This window comes from Perna viridis, chromosome 3 (genome assembly GCF_037379345.1).
Source record: "Perna viridis isolate PV_CMFRI_1.1 ecotype Kerala chromosome 3, ASM3737934v1, whole genome shotgun sequence".
NCBI classification, from domain to species: domain Eukaryota; kingdom Metazoa; phylum Mollusca; class Bivalvia; order Mytilida; family Mytilidae; genus Perna; species Perna viridis.
The window spans coordinates 39,589,459-39,597,778 of record NC_142447.1 but is presented as its reverse complement, the minus strand read 5'-3'; the positions used below and the strand labels follow the sequence as shown (position 1 = coordinate 39,597,778).

The following is an 8,320-nucleotide window of genomic DNA, read 5'->3' as shown; positions in this document are numbered from 1 at the left end:
CAACCTTCTCCCTTTTAAATCTGGCCACTGTGGACAAATTTTACATAATTAAACGCACCTAAAATCAGTTCAGACAGGATTGAAGAAACCGATTATACGTTACACAAAATTTAAAAAGAAATCACTACTAGCAGTTAACTGACATGCCAGTTTCAGACCAGCTTAAACCTACAAAATGTCCTCATTGTACGGAAGCCGTTTTATAAAACAATATACGATAAAAAATGTAAACGAAAAAATCGGTAAACTTAAAGTAATCTTATTATAAATGGCATCTCTGGAAAATGATACATTGCTTACACTTTAAGGAAGACAATTTATATTCATAAGAGCATTTTCGAAATATAAGAGAATGTCATGTGATATTTATGGTGTGTTAGAAAGGGTTCGTTGCTTCACACCCTTTGAGTTTTTTTTCTGTGTTCTTTCTTGAATTATTGTTCGCCTGTGATTCAGCTCTATTTCAAGTGACAATAAAACGGCATCGATTTCAGTTTTGTTTTCTCCGACAATAACCAAAGGTGTTGCACTCTGAATAATTCTTCCATACAATTCAATTCTTATCAGTTTAATATGAAGCTATAAAAATTCATAAAATGACAACTTATTGGAAAATTTCACATTCGATATTTATTATTCAATCAAAAGTGCATCGGAGAAATCATATATGTCAACAAAAGGCAGCTTAATTGTTTGAAAGTTCAGAAAAAAGCTGATATTTAAAAGCTTTTTATTTGTTGTTGGGTCACACAGCAAATAAATACAGAAAATTGTTTTTCATTTCTGTTTTATTATCTCTATTCTGCAAGCTTCTTCATGGTAATTAACTAATGTTCAAATACATCGATTGTCATTCTCTGTACATATTTGTCCATACTTCATGCCCCCGAGATACTTAATAACGGAATCTGCAGATATAAAAGGGACTTACAAACAATTCTAACATAGAACAAGGGACTTCTATTGGAGGATAAATGGTACTCGATCGACTTACAAAAAAAAACCAAAACAAGTGAATGAAATACTACATATAAAAATACTATTTTACAGTCAGGTAATTAGTTAAAGTTGTTATTTTTCAAACAAACGAGTGATAAAACAAAACACACAATCAAATAACAATTAGTAGAAGAGAAGCAACATTTGTCCATGTTATTTTGAAGATTCAATTACCAATAACCATTTATGTTACTTGCGACACACGCATCGTGCCGATGTAGCAAAATAGCGCATAACAACTTTCCAATTAATTCAACACACGGATTATTTTAAATGTTTTCATAGTCAATGCAGGTTTGAGATTGGATCCTGAGTTTTATTTACCTAAACCATCAATGTTTATTCTACATGTAATTCCACTAGACTTAAAATAAGAATGTTTTCGTAGACAACATATCCCATCGATTCGACCAAAAGCACTTGTTAAGGCATAATCCTATGGAGATTAAAAACAGGGGGTAGTCGCCATTAGAACTGCAATCAAAATTTAAATATCGAGGAACAAAAGGGGCGACAAGGTAACAAGCACAAATAAAATAATCAGGAACTGAAAACAAAAATGAACTAATAGTCAATGAACTTCTTCACCGTAAACTTTGTACTATAAGAAAAGTGCCTCGGTAGAGAGTTTCTAAGCGTCATCCGTTGATATTTGAAAGCATATATATATGCTTATAAGGCGTTAACAAGATTTCAAGAAAAATATAAACGATTAGACTTAGAAATCATGGAATTATAGATGCATTTGAATTTGAATTTAAAATTTGAAATGAAAAAAATGAAGTCAAACAGTTGATGGAGAGGATTATAGTATATTTTGGATTAAATAAAACAAATATTGAAAGCAATCACAATTGTTAAATTCGAATAAGTGAAAGTCACTGGCCATGCTTAATAGTATGAATAATATGTTGCAAACATGCAGATGCAATAAGCTTGAACAAAAAATGGACATGTGCAAAATTGTAAATGAAATATATGCAAGAAAGGTTGGAAGATCGGTTCATGCACAAAAACCATGTCTGTTTCTTATGTGAAAGCATTCATTCATGTTCTTGGTTACACTCGGAAGACCTTGTTTATCTTAGGTGTCTACCTGCCAAGCATGGAAAGAATACCTGAGTAAGCTTCCGACTTAGTTTGACAATCTGACATGTAACTGACCACACGGTGACAGTGATTAACTTCTGATAGTGTTTTAATTGAAGAAATGTCAAAATGTCATAATTCATCATAACTTAACCATAACAAGACATTAATAAGTTTAGACTATGTAAGCATTTGATATTTGCGCTAGAGTAGCTAGGAGCAACTGAAGAGATGTATTTGCCGTTTAATTTTTTATTGCCCTGATTTACGTATGAGTCTTGACTTATAAAGACAGTTATTGGGTTTAAAACACTGCAGGTAACACTATTTTTCATGATTTATAAACTCGGCCCAAAATTATTTGTGCTTTATGATCCTTACCCAAGATCCGATTTAGTAAATTCGTCTTCACATTTATATCACAGAGGTCACTGTTGTAGTGTATACTATTCATAATTAATATTTCGCCATTCTAATAACGAATAAATGATTGCCCGCATGTATCATAGAACGATACTGTATACCCATCTCTACGATATGATTTTTATTAATTTCCTCTTCTGTATACTACCGGGAAATTCATCTTACATTATGTATAGTGACAGTTTTCAAAAAGTCAGAGAACGCTAAACAGCTTATTAATATTAGTGTACTTTAAACATGCTCTTATATTTTCATGGGATCCTGGTGGCACAACTAATAAAATACTGTTTGTGTCCTTATAATTACTAAATACCATGTGCTGCTTCCTTTCCTTTACTTTTCATCTAAGTTTGAACAATGGCTCCAAATACTCATATTTCGAAATACATCATATTTTTAGGAAGCATATTTCTAATTGCATAAGGAGTTGTGCCGTCGTGACAATATGTTGGTCAATGTGTATTGCCGCTGTGCCCATCTTGAGCTGAAAGGACAGCTATATTTTCCTTATATACATGTCATTCATTTTCTCAAAGCATGTAAACAATGCTATGAGATTATATAAAAAAATCATATCAAGCATACCTTGTCGAGGCACCCCGTCTATGGATTTGGTTGGAAGTTGTGTTCCTTATACTTTATGTCTTATTTTAACTTTGGCGGTTTTACTATTTTTTACTTTCTTTACCTGTTTTTTTTTCTATCAAGTCAATGTTGATTGGGGAATAGGTTATGTCATATTTTCCTCTGAATGATTTTATTGCTGTTACGTAAAAAAATAGGTGAACCGACTATCGTTTTTTTTTTTGCGTAATGGAGGGTTGTGATTACTCCAAAATACTTCCACCCCGCCGCATTTTTGCGCCTATCCCAAGTCAGGAATTATTGGCCTCTGTATGTTTCCTCTTTATTTTCAGTTTGCTGGAGTATATGGGGGCAACTACTTCGCTGTACCTTTGTATAATGTTTTTTTGAGGCAAGTTGCAGCATGCCTTGTGGTGTGAGGGTTTCCTCGTCATTCATTGAAGACTCATGGGAGGCCTTCAGCCGACGTTTTTCATCCCGTTTGGGTTGTTGTCTCTTTGACATATGCACCATTTCTATTCTCGTTATACATTATTAAAACAAATCGAAAGTATTGAGTTTCCCGCTTAATCTTAGTTGTAAAGAAAACCCATCGAAGGACTTAACACATGAAGAGGTAAGTGGTCCAAAGTTTAAGTACATATGCAAGTTAATGACTTGTTTTGTTGTCTGTGCGATGCAGCTGATAAGTATGTCTCTCAGTTTACATTCCGTACTATATCTTAACCCGGAAATGGAGACTCAAAATCTCATTGTGCAGTAACTGGTATCTTAGAGAATCATACGTATATATAGTTTGTAGTTACCGTATATTCGAAAACTGCGAATAATTGATACAAAATGAGCAGACAAAGAAAGTTCGAACAATGTAAAAACGTAATTCCATTAATGAGCAATTCATATACAACATCTCTATCCATGAAAACTAAGAAATCTGACTGTATGAAAATGTTTTTTCTGTCATTGTTTTGCACCAATTCCACACAACTCATACGTTATGCCAGAGCTTGCCATAACTACGCAAACTTTTTGTACCGCGCTACACTTCTTACGATTAAGCTACTGGAACAAGTTTATTTGCTACAAGATTGCAGTCGTTACTACAGAATTTTTATGCTTGTCATCATGAAGTTGTGGATCGTTACGGTAGAAGAGTAATCAAGGGAACCACTGTTATAGCGGTAATCAAAAGAATGTAATCCAGGGATAAAGACCAGACATGGAAAACAGACACACACAACAAAGAACAAGAAGTAACTAAAATCACACATACAAAATAACAAAGCAAATGAACAACTCGACTCCACTAAAACTGGGAGCATGGACCAGGTGCACCGGTAGGGTAAGCGTCCTCTGTTTTTCTAGAAACACCCGCCGAGTTGCTCATAAAAAAGTCAAGTCCGGGGTAGACAAACGAGGAAAGGAAAACTATGACCCGTTGAATAAATCAGTTTTTATGGCGCAAGTGGATACATCATAACGATCCACGAGTTCATGATGACGACCATAAAACTTCTGTAATGATGACTTCAATCTTGTAGCAACATAACCTTGTTCCAGAAGCCTACTTGTTAGAGTTCTAGCGAGATACCAAAAGTCTGTGTAGTTTCGGCAAGCTCTGGCATAACGTATGAGTTGTGATATAAACACTCCATGCGCAGTGCTGAAGGGATGTTGCCACAGATGAAAGGAAAGTTGACAACTCTGAATGAAAAGTCATCACGTTAGTCTTAAAGTATGGTCAATAGTTTTCCTTTACCATCGATTTCTAAGTGTAGGTCAATATATGAGGCTGACTTCACAGTGTCTGTAGTATCCTTTATCTCAAGTTCTTTTGGGTAGATGCGATGTATCAAATCCCCGAAATTAGGATTGTTTAAAGATAATACGTCATCAGTATAGCAGAAATTGAGATCAAAGGATCTAGCCAAACGATATTCTTTCTTTCGGATCAGATCAGCCATAAATTCAGCCTCATAAGAGTGAAGGAATAGGTCAGCAAGTAAAGGAGCACAATTTGTTCCCATTGGAATACCGACCGTTTGTTGAAAAACACGTCCACCACACTGGACAAATATGTTGTCGATTAAAAATTCAAGCATTTTGTAAACATCTTCCTCTGTATATTTGGAAGATGATATGGAATTATTTCTTACAAAGTTTGAGGAATCTCTACCAAGAACTATATATTTGTATCTAGGTGTATCCTTTTTTTTTTGGGAAAAACAACGATGTATAATGTTTTTAAGTCGGGATTTTAACTGAGTATGGGGAATAGAAGTATACAGTGTAGGTTTTAATGTTATTATATTCAGATAATAGTTTTGAACTGATTGCCTTCAAAAGAGCTTTCGCATTTTTCAGGATCCAAATTGAATTGATACCACTACGGGAGTAACAAGTTTTGTGGTAGGACTCTATCCATCTGCACCATGAGAACCGATTTGTTCGGGTATCATACAAGTAATTTTCCTCTCCTCTTTTGTATACCCCGGACTTGACTTTTTATTAGCAATCGGCGAGTGTTTCTACAAAAGCAGAACTTTACCCTACCGGTCCGCCTTGTCCATGATGCATGCCCTCCTTAGCGGAGTTCAAGTTGCTCATTTACTTTTGTTGCTTTGTACGTATTATTTTGGTTATTTTATGTTCTTTGTTTTGTGTGTGTGTGTGTCTGTGTGTGTGTGTGTGTGTGTGTTCCCTGTCTGGTCTATGTCCTTGGATTACAATTCTGATGAATTCCGCTTAAACCTTGATTCCCATGGGTCTTAAGGGATAAAGTTAACATTTCACACCAAGCAAAAAATACACAAAAACAAAGACGGAGAACCTCCGTGAAACCGAGGGAAAAGAGAAAAAAAGCATGCAATATTCTTCTACCAAATACTATAAAGGATCACAGTAAAACAAGCATACCCAAAAAATTCCGTGAAAAGTTTTGAAATAATCATATTGAATACAACAACAACAACAAAAAAACAACTTGCTCCTTTTATGAACATGCCTTTATAGATACAGAAAGAAGAGATATTCGTGTTTGAAATATTCAACATAAAGGGTTGGAAATCAACATCTCTTTACAGTATATTTTTTACCCCATCTTATCAAGGTAATTTAATGACTTAATCTAAAACTTTTGGGTCTGATTGAATGTTGTCACGTTCATTTTTCTAGATCAGGTTTGGTCCTTTAAAGAAGTTTACCTTTGTACATATATTAGATTTTTATCAGAGTAGTTTAGATTTCTGAGATTATAACACTGCACAATAGCAAGGATACAATGAAATTGGGTAGTTCTCCCATATTCTGCAAGATTTATGCATGGTGGAAAACGATTTCAGACGATTAATTTCTAATTGTTGCGATTTGCACAAATTGGGTATGTGAACCACTAAAAGTTTTAGTAAATTCGAGAATATGGCTTTCATTCTTTTTGAAATGGTTGGTAGTGTAGATGTCAGATGATCTAATTTTTTTGCTTTGCCGTCGGAATAATAATGAGTCCTATGGTATACTCTGGCTAGGACATTTATAAACTTCATCCTTTTATGGGATTTAATACAACCTTTTTAAGAAAGTCTTTTATATGACAGTTTGAACCCCCTAGTTTGAATAAATATATATATAAATCAGTTTCATAGAGTAGAAAAACATGTACTGCTTACAAGTAGCTTTTACTGTCGCAACGATCTATGTTTGCTGTAGATTTTACTTATGGAATTATATTGTCCTTTGTTTGTCTCTGTTGCTTTCTGGTTGTATGTTGTCCTTTAGTTGTCTCTGTTGAATTGTGGTTGTATGTTGTCGTCTGGTCGCCTCTGTTGACTGGTGGTTGTATGTTGTCCTTTGTTCTTCTTTGTTGACTTGTGGCTGTATGTTGTCGTTTGGTCGCCTCTGTTGACTGGTGGTTGTATGTTGTCCTTTGTTCGTCTCTGTAGACTTGTGGCTGTATGTTTTCCTTTGTTCGTCTCTCTTGGCTCGTGGATGTTTATTATCCTTCGGCTACCTCTGTTGACTTGTGGTTGTATGTTGTCTTTTGGTTGTCTCTGTTGACTTGTGGTTGTATGTTGTCCTTTAGTCGTCTCTGTTGCCTTCTTGTTGTATGTTCTCCTTTTGCCTTCTCTATAATGTTGCGGTTTTATGTTTTAATTTGGCTGTTTCTGTTGACTTCTTTTTGCTTGTTTTCGTTTGACTGTCTCTTTTGCCTTCTGGTTGTATGTTGTCCTCTGTATATTGTCGATTGGTCGCCTCTGTTGACTGGTTGTTGTATGTTGGCCTTTGTTCGTCTTTGTTGACTTGCGGTTGTATGTTATCGTTTGGTCGCCTCTATTGACTTGAGGTTGTATGTTGTCCTTTCGTTGTCTTGTTGCCTTATAGTTATGTTCTTTGGTAATCCCCTTGGCTTTGTGGTTGTAAGTTCAGTCTCATATGGCTGTCTCTTTTGTCTTGTAGTTGTATATTCTACTTTGGCTGTTTCTGTTTCCTCGTGGTTGCATGTTGTCCATTGACTTATGTTTTTATTTGACTGTCTCTGTTGAATTGTGGTTGTATGTTCTCCTTTCTTCTTTGACTGTTCTGTTAACTTGTGATTGTATGATGTACTTTGGCTGTCTCTATAAATTTGTGGTTATATATTCAATCTTCTTTGGCTGACTACGTTGCCCTGGAGTTGTACATTCTCCGTTTACCATGTATGTTGGCTCGTGATGTATGTTCTAATTTGACTGTCCATGTTGCTCTGTGGCTGTATGTTCTCTTCATGCAATGTAGTTGTATGTTGTCCTTTTGCTGTCTCTGTTGCAATGTAGTTGTATGTTGTCCTTTTGCTGTCCCTGTTGCTGTCTGGTTGTATGTTGTTCTGTTGATGTTTCGTTTGCTTTGTGGTTGTATGTTGTCCTTTTGCTGTCTCGTTTGCCCTATGTGTTGCATCTTCTGCTTTATCCCAGTCTGTTGTCTTGTTGATGTATTTTATCATTTTGCTACCTTTGTTGACTTGCTGTGTGTTGTCATTTGGTCGTCTCAGTTGACTTGTTGTTGTTGTTGTTTTTGGTCGTCTCTGATGTCATGTTGTTGTATCTCGTCCTTTGGTTGTCTCTGTTGCCTCATGGTTGTATGTTGTCCATTAGCCGGCTCTGTTGCGTTGTGTTTTTTTTATGTTTTCATTCGGCTTTCACTTTTTTATCAATTTGCATTTTTTTCATAAGCTCATCCAATCGTTTTTTTT

General features: G+C 35.3%; 1 long non-coding RNA gene across 1 annotated transcript in view; it reads left to right on the top strand.

Annotated features, from left to right (window-relative positions):
* LOC148622214 (uncharacterized) overlaps positions 1-3,649 on the top strand; it is a 42,416-nt gene extending 38,767 nt beyond the window's left edge. Inside the window, exon 4 of the long non-coding RNA XR_015920594.1 lies at positions 3,429-3,649. This is a non-coding gene — a long non-coding RNA (uncharacterized LOC148622214). The remainder of the gene's footprint in view (positions 1-3,428) is intronic.
* The last annotated feature ends 4,671 nt before the right edge of the window (positions 3,650-8,320 follow it).